The sequence below is a fragment of the Mus musculus genome, chromosome 12 (assembly GCF_000001635.26).
Source record: "Mus musculus strain C57BL/6J chromosome 12, GRCm38.p6 C57BL/6J".
In the NCBI taxonomy this organism is placed as follows: domain Eukaryota; kingdom Metazoa; phylum Chordata; class Mammalia; order Rodentia; family Muridae; genus Mus; species Mus musculus.
Window position 1 is genome coordinate 4,355,367 of NC_000078.6, and position 15,515 is coordinate 4,370,881.

Here is a 15,515-nt window from a genome sequence, read left to right on the forward strand (position 1 = left end):
CCAAAAACTAATTTGAAATTAAGCACATAACATGTCTGAAATGGTTCTGGCAGTGTTCATTGACACTGCACCTCACCAAGTCATTGTAGCTTTGGTTCTTAGCACACACTATGCACATTTGCACCATGTGTGCCTGGCCACTGCAGCATGCTAACAATAATGTCTGAAACACCTCAGCTCAGATGTCAGGCAGCACATGCTATGAGTCATGATATTGGACTGCACACACAAACTTTTCTGCTCTTAGAGAATATAACTTTAATTATGAAAAACAAAGGCAGTATTTTCCAACTGTTACTCTTCAGCATTTAAATCTCAAATCAGTATTTTCATTGTATTCTTAGAAAAATGATTTGAAAATGGCTACTTATATGGCAGGCCTGAGGATTTTTTTTTAAGATTTAATTTTATTTTATGTGTACGTCTCTTTTCTCTCTCCATTCTCTCTCTCTTCTCTCTTCCTCTCCCTCCCCTCCCGTGTGTGTGTGTGTGTGTGTGTGTGTGTGTGTGTGTGTACACTGAGCCCAGAAGATAGTGTCAGATGCTCAGGAACTGAAGTTGCAGGCGCTTGGGAGCACTTCCTATCACTTGCTATGGGTTTTGAGAGCAAACTTGAGGCTTCTGGAAGAGCAGCAAGTGCTCCTGACTGTTGACTCCTCCTTTCCAGCTCCTTCAACTTAATTCTTTTAAAAAGATAATTACATGAATTTTGATTTGGGATTGGGTTAGAATTTCCAGTAATTTCTGAAATGGTCCTAAATATGCTTTGCCATTTTCTACTACATATTTATGTGAAGCAGCTTTCTCAGCACTGACAAGTAAAAAGTATCAAAATATTGATCAATTCTGAAAAATGCAAAGATACTTTGCATCCTGTAATATCAAACATTCAAATAGAATTTCATTCTTTATTTAATCTTTTTTCAAAAGTATATTAATTTTCTTTTATGTATGTGAATGTTTTGCTTGCGTGTACATATCTGCAACACATGTTGTCTTGTGCCCGTGGAGGTTAAAAGAGGGTATTGGATTTCCTGGTGTAGGATGAAAGGACAAAGGAAAAACACCCTGACCCTGACCTACCCCAAGACAAGGGTCAAGGAAAGAACACCCTGACTTCACCCCAAGCCAAAGACCAGGGCTAAAAAACAGAATCCCATCAACCCCTGAGCTTGCCATAGAATCCCACCATTCCTTGAACACAAAATTCCACTAGTCCCTGAGCTTCAAGATCAGACCACAGATCTCAGGCTACCCTAGAAATATCTGCCCCCAAAGAAATCCCACATAAACCCTACCTTCTGCTCAGTTCTCTGTTCCTTCTCACCTGAACAGATCTGGGTTTTCCCCTACCAATACATTTCTTGTGTGAGATTTGCTGTCCGGTGTGTCTTTGTGGTATTCCTTGGTTTCCCTCAGAGCTGTAACACTTGATGCTCAGACTCAAATATGCCTTCCTGGTGTCTATGCTCCACCTCTGGGTCTAAGATGCACTGGTCCCCTATTCCTCATCTCTAGTTAACCCACAACACAGTCACCTTCCAGCTGGCACAGCTCAGGACCCATCCACCCGCTCTAACTAGGTAAGTTTTCCCTTTAGTCAGTGTAAATGCTTCCCAGATCCAAGAAGTGACCACTGAGTATCTGGCACCCCCTGGTGCCGCAGGCCAGTCTTAAAGGCTACAGTGGCCTTCATCACCTGACTCACACCCCAACCCGTGGAGCTGCAATCCTGCAGTTGCCTCAGGCCCAGCCTGGTTAGCATGTCCTTTCTTGCCCACTTCTTCAACCTTCACTTTGGAGCTGCCTGTACATCCCACGGCTCCTTTGGGCCCTCCTGGCTTTTGTGACTCTGTCCCCACCCTGCCCTAGGCTTAAGTTTCCTTCTCCACTTCTGGCCTCTACTAAGCCCTGCTAGCAGACCAGAAGTCTCTCTTAAGCTTAGCCAGGCTAAGCCCCAACCCCTGTTGAGTGAGGTGATGACCCACTAAATGGCTAGTATCTTCCTCTGGTCCTCCCTGAGCCCTTGAACAGCCACGACTACAGGTGAAAGGAAATAAAACTGTAATTGATGTAATGTATGTTAAATAGCCCAAAGAGTTGTTTCTGAGCTTTGAAACCTGGGGCTGAGAACAGACCAGGACATGCCCGGGCAAGCCCATCGCCTCCCTAGCTCCCACCCCTCTGACCTAAGTTAAATGTTACAGGCTGCTGATGTTTAAATGGACCAATCATGTGAAACCGCGCCAATTCCTCCCCCAGCCCCACTCCTTTTCTATAAAAACCCCTAGCTTCCAAGCCTCGTGGTCGAATCCACTGTCTCCTGTTATGTGAGATACGTTTCGACCCGGAGCTCCGCCATTAAAAAACCTCTTGTTACATCAAGGTGTTGTGTTCTATTCGTGATTCTTGGGTGCACGCCGAATCAGGAGCTGAGTGGGGGTTTCCCCACTGAGTTCTTTCACAGGTTGAAGTGACATTTTTCCTTCCCCTCTCTCATCCATGGGAACAGTGTCTTCCATACCAGCTCATTGCCCCTTGGGATGCCTTTAGAAAGTCTCCAGCCTCTATATCTGACACACCTGAAGGGCCCTAAATTTATTCACTTTTGCAGTCAAATGTGGCCTCAATAGCCCTTAGATAATCAACCCAAATGGCTGCCTAATGGCACCTATCTTAGTCAGGGATTCTACTCCTGCACAAACATTATGACCAAGAAGCAAGTTGGGGAGAAAAGAAAGGATCTATTCAGCTTACACTTCTGCATTGCTGTTCAGCACCAAAGGAAGTCAGGATTGGAACTCAAGCAGATCAGGAAGCAGGAGCTGATGCAGAGGCCATGGAGGGATGTTACTTACTGGCTTGCTTCCTGTGGCTTACTCAGCTTGCTTTCTCATAGAACCCAGGTGCTACGCCCACTCCAGTGAAGTGGCCTGTTGGGTCGAAAGGCCTAGAGGCAGTCACAAGGCAAAGAGTTTCAAGGAAACTATGCCTCCTGGAACCCTGGCATTCTCATAGTCCGCATACTCAAACCCTGTTCCCGCATTAGTATGATGTATGCTCTCTTTCAGTATTTTTTTGTTATAAGTGCCTTTAAAGATTGATTTTTGACATAGGTAAGGTTCCACCAGTGTTCCAGTATCCTAGAAAATCCTTGAAGCCTATGAGCTTGGAATTCAGTAGGAATTCAGTGAGAATGTTATCTATTCAGTAACATTCAAATTTACTTCTAGTACAGACTGTGAAACTAATTAGGTATTACAAAGAACGGAGCTAGAAAAGCTCAGGGCTAGTCTGCAGAACCTAGGTAAGGTTCCACCAGTGTTCCAGTATCCTAGAAAATCCTTGAAGCCTATGAGCTTGGAATTCAGTAAGAATTCAGTGAGAATGTTACCTATTCAGTAACATTCAAATTTACTTCAAGTACAGACAGTGAAACTAATTAGGCATTACAAAGAACGTAGCTAGAATAGCTCAGGGCTGGTCTGCAGAGTGATTACTTAGGACAATAGCCGAGTCTCATCCAAACAAGGGGATACACAATGGCCTAGTGAATAGGTGGGTTAGCCATGAAAGAGTTAGTGCAAGGGAATTCCTCTGGGACAGGTTTCTTCACTAGGCCCAAAGGAACAGCATAATCAGGCATTTACTAAGAACCCCTGGTGGTGGGTTTAACAATAGACTAGCATTACACCAGGCTCCACCCACCTGCAACCAGAAACCCGCTCCGTGCAGATAGGAGACCCAAAAAAGAGATCCGTCTGTGGCACCCAGGACCACCAGCCCAGGGATGAAACCACCCACAATGGACCCTCCTACCCTTGATCACTAATTGAGAAAATGCCTTACAGTGGATCTCATGGAGGCATTTCCTCAAGGGAGGCTCCTTTCTCTGTGATAATTCTAGCTTGTGTCAAGCTGACACACAAAACCAGCCAGTACAGCACCCTAGATCCTAATATTATTCAGGACCTTTACAAATACTGTGAGCAACCTCTGGGTCTAAGAAATGAAAAGAGATTCCCTATTCCCTGTTTCTCTTTTCTCTCCTTCAAGCCTGTTTGTTTTTGTATAGTCTCTCTCCAACACTTACAAGGTGTAAATGCCCTATCTTTGAAGTTGTTGTTGATGGATCTATAAGTTTGTTGTAAAGTGGGAGCCAGGAGTCAGACACATGGGGGTGCGGGGGGGGGGGGGGGGAGCAAAGGACTAGTCCAGCTGCAGTGGGCACACACACTTGTCTGGCTGGTGAATCTCTCAGTTCCCTCCTGCAGTGCCCTCTGTATAGACCCAGAGCTCAAAGGTTTCCTATTTCCAAGCCTTCTTTGTTCTCAGCTTTCTGGATTCAGTTCTATGGGGATTCAGGTGTCTTTTAGGTCTGAGTAGCATTAGACTTGTTTTATGCTGTCCCACTTCAATTAAAAGCTGGCTCTGGAATTCCACTCCTCTAGACCTAAATATGCTCATTTAATGGTTTCCTCCAAAATCTGTGTCCCACATTAGTCAAGCCACTTGACTATGTGATACAGAAAAGAGAGCAAAACAAAAGAAAGGGACAAACTAGTCCCAATTCGGACGGACGACTGCTACTCAGCTCATCTTCCCTTGGTCTGGTTTAACTCTCTGATGCTTTTGCTGAGGGATAAATCTTTGTAAGCATATTGGGTATGATTAAAGCCCTGTAAAATCTGTAACAAAAAAAGTTAAAACCTGTAACACTGAGGTTGATGGTTAAAAATCTACACATGGGTAATTTTAAAGAAACATGTGGCTTGCTACTGTGTAGCTGCTGTCCCCTCATTGGGATGGAAGCAGCTGCTTGACTGATAGCCATCTTTATCAGGGTTAGAAAGGGTAGACTTTGCCATGTGACTTTACTCTCATCTTGATTAAAAGTGACCACATGGCATAAGCCAAGCAAGAAAGCCAACTCCTCCTAGCTATGAGGCCCAGACCAGATGATTTCTTCACTAACTTTTCATCATGGTAATGACTCCAACCCCCAAAGCTCCCCCTTATTGGCCTAAACCTACAGCCCCTTCTCTCCATCTCTGGCCTCTTTAGTCTCCTTTACTCCCTTCTTAGTGATAGGCCACACAACTCAACTGTCTCAGGCACCCATTTTCAGCCCACTGGAAGTCCTTAGTTCCTTCATTCTGCCAATGGGATGCCCTTTACCTCCCCTTACCTGGCCAAAACTGGCCACAGTTCTCCCTTTGTGGGAGGTGGGGTGGATGCTTGGTCAGTGTACGTATCCCTTTCTTACTAAGTGAATTCTCTCAACAGAAAAGAGATTGGGGTCTTATACTCTTAATTCTTCCACTTTCATTAAAGAATTCCAGTATGCTACCTAATCTTACAACCTCACCTTCCATAATGTTTATATGATTCTCACCAACGACCTTCTCCCCAAGGAGTGCAGATGAGTCTGGGACCAGGCTAGGGCACACACAGACGAAACCTACCAAACTAATGCCACCACCCAGGCAGGGCCAAGACAGTCTCTGACCAGGATCCTTAATGGAATTACAATGGGGATAAATTTATAACTTACCCCCTGGCCAGTCTCTGCAAGGTTGCCCTTAAAACAGTAAATTATAATAAAATCTAAGAGGTCATTCAGGACAAACATGAAAACCCACCTTAATTCCCTGATTGTCTTATAATGGTCCTCTTGCATTCTAGATCCCAAGACCCCAGATGGAAAACAACTCCTTATGACCTATGTCTTTTCCCAGAATTTCCCTGATATTTGGGCCAAATTTAAACATCTAGAGAAAAGACCACTGACTCCATAGGTAGAAGCCTTAGCTGTGGCCTTTAAGGTATACCAAGGAGAGGAGAAAAAGTCCAAAACCAAACATATTTGATTCTGGGTAAGGCCTCTCAGCTGGCCTCAGCAGCTGCCTAGGCTCCCATAGCCTCTGGGTCCCTGTTTCAAATGTGGCCAGGAGGGTCACTGCCCCAGTCTGCCCAAACCCTTTCAAACCATTCTGACCATGCCGTGTTACTATGAACAGGGACATTGGGACACTGACTGTCCCTGTGTCCTTTGTGGCATGACAATGTCAAGCCCAAATTATCCTACAGCTGACCTCTTAGGTCTGGCCATGAATGACTGAGGTAGGTCTGTACTCCAACCACCCTAGTCTGCAACAGGGAGCTTTGGGTAGTCATCACAGAATCAGGGCCATCCATCACCTGCCTTCTGGATACTGGGGGCACTCTTTTGGTCCTCTCCTCATTCCTCTGTTTTCAGGTATTGGATATCCCAAACCCTCAATAGCCAAACATCACTCCCCTCTCATTCAATTACAAAAACCTTTCCCTTCCATTTAGGGCAAAAGATGAAAAGCAGTTCACCCACCTGGCTCTGGTTATTTGGAAAGTTTTTCTGTGTGCAGATCAGTCTCTGTTTTCTGGTGTATCTGTTTTGTTGTAAGGAGTTGGAAATCGGTCAGAACCAGATGAATGTATGAATGATAGTGGCGACTATGTGTTTTGTTTCTGACTGGTCATCTTTGACTGTGTGAGCTTTCTGTGTTGGGTGGTTTTGATTTTGCATTCTTTGCCACTGCCTGCCACAAGCGACCATTGCTAACACTGTTCTCTGGCTGCCTTCACAACTAGGACTCAGAATTTATTGCTAGGCTTTCTGGTCACTGGATTCAGTTTTTAAAAGAATTTAAAAACAATGCCTGTTTAATAAGGTATTAAAGTTACACCTCCGTGCATCTATGTATCTGTGGCCATAGCTCCACTCCTTACATGGGAATCAGAGAGGTTAGCCTTCAAGTTGTGAACTACTGCTTTTCTTCTCACCACCTGTCCTTCCTTCTAACCCAGCAGGGTCTCCAAGTGCCAGTCCCTTTCTGAGGTCTCTCTCTCTTCAGGCAGCATTACCTTAGGTATGCATACTTACCTTTCAGCCATGCCCACGTCTCAACATTTCTAACTGACTCAAGTTGCTGACTTGACTCTCTTAAGGTGTATAAATTGTTTCTGCTGGCTTTTGCCACCCATCATATTTGGTTCCATATTCTAGAGTCCATCTCTTCAGTTTCCCCTTCCCTTCTGCTCCAACCATCCATGTCTCCTAGTCTACTCTATAAATGTCCTTTTTCAGGTCCTGGAGCCTGCTATACACTCCAGACCCCACAACGAAGGCAAGTCTCTAGTTATTAAGATCCTGCTCCTCATCTCTTTCTTTTGGAACCACACTCCCTGTTTCCTTGTCTCCTCCTCATGGGAACTGCCTGCTAAGCCTCAAAACTTCCCTGCCTCTGCAACCTTGTTCCTCCTATCTCTTAGCTCTGCCCTAGAAGGCTCACAGCTACGCTATGCCCTCCTGGGTCTCTCAATTCACCTTGGAGCTTATCCATCTAGTGGAGTGTGATCCTTCCTCTCTCCGTTCATGGACTCAGATTTTTATTAAAGCCTCATTCTGTTACTACAAACAGCCTGAGCTCAGTATATTTCAAAGGCCAAAATTGACATGCTCAATTTTCTGTGGTGACAGCTTCTGCCACTGCACAATCAAATGATCTGAAAATCATTTATATCTAAACTTGCACTAGCCTCTTGTATTTTTTCCTATCTACACCTGTCCAGGGTAGCACTTACAAGGATGTTTAACATTCAAGAGACATCTCTACCTCTAACCAACAGCCCATCCTAACAGAGTCAGGAAATTGCTCTATTATCAGACTGCCAAAGAGTGATTCACTAGCCTACAACACCCTTATCCATCTCTCCTTCTCTGAAGGTTTCCCCTATGCCTGTTTTCTCCATGACCAAAAGAAAGATTACTGTACAAAGTGGCCAGAAACTTAAAGAGGTTATTAATATTGGTCCTGCAAAAAACATGAGACAAATTTAGGTAATCCTAATTTTATATCAGCTAAGGAATGATACTCTGCCTGGCAGCTTTGGAGAGTGCTGGTTGTATGTTCCTCCCAGGTCAAACTCATGACCACAAATTTAGCCGTACCCATTGGACTACTAGATTCTCTCATCTTGTCTGTAACTGTCCTGAGCCACCCCTTATCTCTCCCGTCTCTCTTCGGTATCTCAGACTGTCTTAACTCCTTAGAGATATAATTTATAGGCACACTGGATCCCTCAGACTATAACACTACTTTGTCTCTGAGCACTGCCATCAGCCCTTATGCTTGAACACTCACATGCTTTGATTATTGGTGGCACTCAAGTTTATCACTGCCTACCTGATGGATGACCTAAGACTTGTGCCCTGCTGTTTCTTTTTCCAAAATTATGAGTGTTACCTAGTGTTTTGTTTTTTGTTTTTTGTTTTTGTTTTTTGTTTTTTGTTTTTTTTTCGAGACAGGGTTTCTCTGTGTAGCCCTGGCTGTCCTGGAACTCACTTTGTAGACCAGGCTGGCCTCGAACTCAGAAATCCACCTGCTTCTGCCTCCCGAGTGCTGGGATTAAAGGCGTGTGCCACCACGCCCGGCTTGAGTGTTACCTAGTGAAGGACACTTGCTGATTCCCATCACAGGGTTTATAGTGGCATGACATGACAAATGAATGGTTCAGGTCCTACCCTTTCTTGTAGTCTTAGGTATAATAATTGCTGGTGTCACCACTGGAGCAGCAGGACTGACTACTTCCCTAGTATTTACCATCAGTTTTCACCCAGATTCATCCAGGATCTCCAACAGGTAGCTCAGAACATCCTCACCCTCCATGGATAAACAGACTCACTGGCCAGTGTGGTGCTATAAAATCAGCAAAGACTAGATTTACTGAAAGTAGAGAGAGGTGGTCTTTGTTTCTTCCTTAGGGAGAAATGTTCTTCTATGTCAACTAGTCAGATACAGTAAAAGAAAAGATCCAACAATTCCAGATGGATCTCCAAAAATGTACAAAACAGCTCCATGTCTCTGGCCAGTGACTCCTCGACTGTCTAACATGGAATTGGCTATTTCCCTTCTTAAACCCCCTTTCTCCCCCTTTTCTTAATCCTACTAGTCACAGACTGCCTCATAAACCTCTTGCCTAGATTTCTTCAACAACAGACACAAAGATTTTTTTAATCAGACTTTTAATCAGTTGCTATTACAGGATTACCAACCCCTAGATACTGAGCCAGAAGCCTGGGACTCCTGATTATATGCTGATAGTGAAGGTCAAGTTCACTTAAAGGACTTTGAAACCCCCATTCAGCAGGAAGCAGTCTAATGATAACATCAACCCCCTTTCCTGGCCCCTGATTACTTATCAATAATAATCGGGGGTGGGATGGGGGGTATAAGCCCTTTGAGGCATGTTAGTGGCCAGGTCCTGCCCCTGTGTACCTCCAAACACCAAGTTCTACCCACAGAACACTCTGCCCTAACAGCCAGCCCTTGCCCACACCCTTCAGAGTAAAAAGCCCTCTGAAGAATAACCAGTACAGATTTAACTAGCTCTTCTTTTTTTCCTCTTAAAACTGGTTTTTCTTAGGTTTCACATGATTGTTATGGGTATTCAGGCTGTTTCCTATCGTAAAAACTTTGTGATGGTTGCTTACATTTTTCTCTTTCTCTAATTTTGACTTTAAAAACTCCTCATTGATTTTATTTTTGCTGATGTTATCTTAACTGTGATTTAGAAAAGGACCAATACTCAATACCTGCTCAAACGACCATGTTTCCTGGATTAAGTATTGAATGCTACTTCTAGCTTTAAGTATGACTGTTACTTTATTTTAGAACATTTAAAATTCTGTTTCCTGTGTCTTAAACATCTTAGCTTTGACAATTTTAAAACCCATCATTCTGACACTCTTTAAAAAACAGCCAGTAATGCTGGGTGTGGTGGTGCACGCCTTTAATCCCAGCACTCTGGAGGCAGAGGCAGGTGGATTTCTGAGTTCGAGGACAGCCTGGTCTACAAAGGGAGTTCCAGGACAGCCAGGGCTATACAGAGAAACCCTGTCTTGAAAAACCAAAAAAAAAAACAAAACAAAAACAAAAACAAAAAAACCAAAAAACAAACAAACAAACAAACAGTCAGTAAGTTGGGCGGTGGTGGTGCATACCTTTAAACCCAGCACTTGGGAGGCAGAGGCAGGCGGATCTCTTGAGTTCAAGGGTGGCCTGGTCTACAGAATGAGTTCCAGGACAGCTAGGGCTACACAGAGAAACCCTGTCTTGCAAAAAACAAAGAAATGGACAAAAACAAACAAAACAGCTAGTAAGTGAAATTATTGGCTAAATGAAAATTTTAAGCAGCTGTGATATGCAGTAAGCCCTGGGCAAGCATTTGACTGGAAGGGACACAGATGAAAACAAACAGTGCCTCTTTGTACACACAGCTAGCACTATGAATTCTGACTTTTAGAGAAAGCAGCAAAAATGCTTCCTTCCATTAACAACAGCTGATTTATGAGATGGCTATCAAAAGAAGCTTTAGTAATGAATTAAAAGAAACTTATCTCTAAGATCGGTGGATTATTCTCTTATCCAGTTATATTAACTGTTAAACACTGTAAAGTCATTTGTTATTAATAAAACTTACAATATAAGCATTTCACATTATTGTAAAAAATTAGTACAGATTGAAGGTTATTTTCATTATAAGCTATTTTTTCTTTCCTTAGGATATCCTTTCTGCTGTGGGTGTGTGCTGATTTGAGTAAGAGATGTCCCCCACTGGCTTGTGGATCACACTTGGCCCCCACTGTTTGGGAAAGGTTACAGAACCTTAGGCAGGTGGAGCCTTGTTACAGGAAGTATGTCACTGGGGCAGACTTTCAGCCTTGTTTCACTTCCTGTTCTATTTCTCTGCTTCCTGTGTGTTGAATACAAACATGGCCACCCAGCTTCCTGCTCTGCCGCACACTTTCTCTACTGGCTATCATGCCTTTCCAGCTGTGATGGCCTCTGGACCATAAGCTAGAATACACCCTTTCTTTCTAAAGTTGTCTTTTTGTTATAGTATTTTATCACAGCAGCAGAAAACAAACACAGGGTAGAAATGAAAAAGGTAAGTACCAACTCCCGGTGCGTTCAGACTGATAGCTTAGACAACTATGCTGTCTGTCATTCAGTAGTGAGCAGCCAAAAACCAATCATTAGTACCTTGTGGAAATAGTAACAGTTTTCAGTAGCGTAAAATTATGATTCCATACTATTCTTATTAATTTTTTTTACCAAATACATTTTAGAAAAGATGATATAGGAAAAATAATGCAAAGGCAGATTTTTCTTAGAAGAAACAAACTCTTCATGAGAAATGATGCTATTTCTATTAATAATGACAAAAGTGTTGTATTCCCTAAACTTAAGTTGAAAGTGATATAAATAAAATGGAAATAAAGCCATTTATATTAATATTCAAAATATAATAATTCAGAAGTAAATAAAGTTTGATTTTGTTATAGTATGTACTTACTTGCCTTATTAGTAGTACCTCTGTAGACAGGAGACTTGGTAATAAAGATTTTAAAAGTAGTTTTTTACTTTTTACAACAGAATGACATTTTTAAGTTTCCATTTTCATATTTCTTTAAAAGATTTAATTTTTTGAGTAAAAAATTCATTTATGAAATTCTTGCAATTTCTTTCAAAAACATTTCTTCATACATGTTTTCAGATTTTTTATTAGATATTTTCTTTATTTAAATTTCAAATGTTATCCCCTTTCCTGGTTTCCCCTCTTAAAACCCCCTACCTGCCCCCTCCCACTGTTCACTAGCTCACCCACTCCTGCTTCCTGGCCCTGCCATTCCCCTACACTGGGGCATAGAACCTTCACAGATTAAAAAATATCTGGGTGAATCTAGAGAATTTTTAGAAAAATACAAATGTATTATGTTTGAACTGGTACAAACTGCTGATCTGTATACAAAGGAAAAGTTCCAAGGGGAATCCTGCTAAAATGTGATCTAAGCATGCTCAGTAGGTGGTATGACCCGACAGTGAGCCAGCAATAATTCTCCCAGGCACATGAGCAGTAAGGAAAGTGAAGAAGGCTCATCCTAGTATTTATAATGGTAAAAATGGGAACACCCAAAAATGTCCTCCAACAATAGACTGCATTATTAAATTCTAGACTAGTGTTACAGTACAGCCTCAGCCTCACAATAAATGAACAGAATCCGAACTATTAACATCTGCCTGTGGGCACCCAGACTCCTTTCTTACAACTGAGGGAGTATAGGAATAGGATTAAAAGTACCAATTCGAGAGTCCAACTATTCTGTTACTTTTTGACCCTGTACTTTTAATCTTGGATCAAATACTTGTACTTAGCCAAGAAGTGTTAGAAGAAACATTTAATATTTTTAAATGACTTAAAAGAGCATATGGCACATGATAAACATGATTAAGCAGACCTTAACCAACTGAGTTTTAACCCTTCTACTTGGCAGCCACCTTCCAATAACTGATATAAACCATCTTATTTTCCATAAAGAGCTGTGTGTGCCTACTTTATGTTGTCTGTGTTAGTGAATGTGAATGGGTGGAGGGAGGGGTGTGTACATCCCGGGAAGGCCAGAGAAGATGTCAGCTGCTTTCTACTTTATTGCCTTGAGAAAGATCTTTTCCTGAACTAGAAGCTAACCATGTTTCTTAGTCTAGTCAGTGACTCCTTAGACTGAACCTAGCTCTGCTCCCCCAGTGCTGGGGATCTCAGATACTGGCGACCATGCCTGGCTGGCTTGCTTTTTTTTCTTTTCTTTTTTCTTTTCTCTTCTTTTCTCTTCTTTTCTTTTCTTTTCTTTTCTTTTCTTTTCTTTTCTTTTCTTTTCTTTTCTTTTCTTTTCTCTTCTTTTCTTTTCTTTTCTTCTCCCAACATGAGCGCTAGGGATTCAAACTCAGATTGTCCCATGCAGCTCTTACCCACTAAGCTATTTCCCAACTCCCTCCCACAGTTTTCACCTGACTTATCAGTTTAATAGTCCTTAGTATTTTCTGTTTTGGAAGACTTATGCACTTTCATATCTTGTTTTATGTTCTTACTATGCTTCAAGGAAGATACTGATGCTTATATTCTAGAATCAATCCAGAGTACTTCCCCCACCCCCCACCCCACCCCCCACCCCAGACAGAGTTTCTCTGTTTAGCCCTGGCTGTCCTGGAACTCACTTTGTAGACCAGGCTGGCCTTGAACTCAGAAATCTGCCTGCCTCTGCCTCCCAGGTGCTGGGATTAAAGGCTGCGCCACCACACCTGGCTTTTTTTTTTTTTTTTTAAAATCTTGAATTCTATTTCTTTAAAAAGACAGATTATAAATTTGCAGTCAAAATTGTGTCATCAAAAGTCTACATATCAACTACAAAGACTAAAAGATTTTTCAACCACTCTAACATTTATGTGAAAAAATACAGAAAGCTTCAGACTAGTAAATTCCAGCATTATTAATTCTAGATATAATGTAAGCACATTCAGCCTAGAGATTAGTCTCAGAAGACTAGTCCTCCTATTTTTATGCTCTACTAAGTTCCACATCTGTGTTCCTCTGCCTTAATTGTTTTACATTTATTTATTGTGTGTGTGTGGGGGGGGCATGTGTGCATGCCACAGCTCACATATTTCTTTCCTACCATGTAGATCCCAGAGATAGAACTCAAGTTGTCAGGCTTAGAGGCACCTTTACCCCTAATCTCTTCTGGCTTTAAAAAAATAATAATATTAATTTTAAGCCTTGGTTTAAAACTTACTTTTCATCAAATTCTTCCACTCTCTTTTCACATGCATGTTCTTCTTTTCTCCCTTCTCAGAAAGGATCATTATACCCCGCAATTACTTCAACCCAACATGTACACAGTACTGCACTGAAATCATCTTCCATTCTCACATCACAACATGCAAACAAACCATTTAGTTTGTCAAAAAAGAAATCTCAAGTGCACACACATGCGATCTGATACTCCATTACTGCACATTCCCTTCCATGGGGTGCCAGCCTCACTTCCAGTTCACTTCCTCAGAGCATCCTCCGCTTTAGTCACCTGTCCTCCCCAGTCTTTCTCCTCACTCCATCCTGATAGAGCCTCTGCTGGGAGTATGTTATTCAGACTTTCTTTTCTTAGTCACACCTTAAATGCACATATTTGCTGGGTGACTGTATCTACTGCTATCTTCCCCCACTAATCCATAAGCTTCCACGTGGATAGTTTAAATCTGAGAACACAGAGAGGAAGGAAAACAAGTAAGTTAGTAAAACTGCTGGGTGAGTCTCTACAACCTAGAGAAAGCCCATTTCCGAGCTTCACTGTACAATGTAATCTCTGTCCCTCCCTCGTCCTCCCCACTCCTTCCCTTTTCCAACAAGGTAAGAGAAAACAAAAACACCTAGGGGTTGAGTCTACCTTCAAATAACTGAAAACTAACCCTAACATCTAAACTGTAAGGATTTACCTCTACCAAGGCCCACCCACATCAGGCTAGAACACTATCACAGGGAAGGCCCTGTGGTGCACATCTTTAATCTCAGCACTCAGGAGGCAGAGGCAAGAGGATCTCTATGAGGTTGAGGCCACCTAGGTATACACAGTAAGTTCCAGGCTACACAAGGCTACATAATGAGACCCTATCTCAAACAAAAATAAAAACAAAACATTGTTCAGGGATCATAATTATCAATACAGGCTAGAAGAAATTTTATTAAATGCTAGAACAAAACCAAGATTAAATCACATTATTGAATAGCTAAATTTAGCAGATATTTATCAGATGTGTTTATAGTGTTGATTTTTTTTCTTTAAGCAGCTTACATCTATTATACCATATTGTTAATTGACAAAGCCAGTTTTACACACAAAGCTCCTCTTTGTACCTAAGTAGTAAATACTCATTAAGGCATAAAATTATTTCTATCTAGGTATTTCTATTCCACTTTTCATATATCAAAATTACAAATTACCTTTTGATGTGGAGGTGTGATCACTGAATATACTGAGAGGCTTCAGTAATTAACTCCATCTTTATGGAGTGAAAAGTTCCAGCCGTGTAACAAGGTGTGTTACCATATGGCCACACTTAACTGTCTGGTCTACACTGCAACAAGCAAAGTCCCTGGGGACGCGAAGAATAAACTGAAGCCTGTCCTGCAACTTCAACAAAATACATGGCTGCTTTTAGTTAGGGTTTTTTTTTTTAAAGATTTATTTATTTATTATATGTAAGTACATTGTAGCTGTCTTCAGACACTCCAGAAGAGGGAGTCAGATCTCGTTACGGATGGTTGTGAGCCACCATGTGGTTGCTGGGATTTGAACTCTGGACCTTCGGAAGAGCAGTCGGGTGCTCTCACCCACTGAGCCATCTCACCAGCCCTTAGTTAGGTATTTTAAAAGTAAATTATATATTTAATTTACAAAGCATACATCTTTTCTTTTGGTAACAGTATTTTAATCATCAGATATCTAAGAACTCAGTATGTGGTAGGCACTGTGTCAAATGTTGGGAATGCAGCCACGAACAAGAGAGGCAATGGCTCTATTATCCTTTAACTTTAGATTGGATGACTAAACAAAGTTTATAAGTAAAAGGGACATCTCAGCT

The 15,515-nt window shown here is 41.9% G+C and overlaps 1 protein-coding gene across 6 annotated transcripts in view; it reads right to left on the reverse strand.

Annotated features, from left to right (window-relative positions):
* Ncoa1 (nuclear receptor coactivator 1) overlaps positions 1–15,515 on the reverse strand; it is a 229,845-nt gene that overhangs the window by 108,005 nt on the left and 106,325 nt on the right. The window lies entirely within an intron of this gene.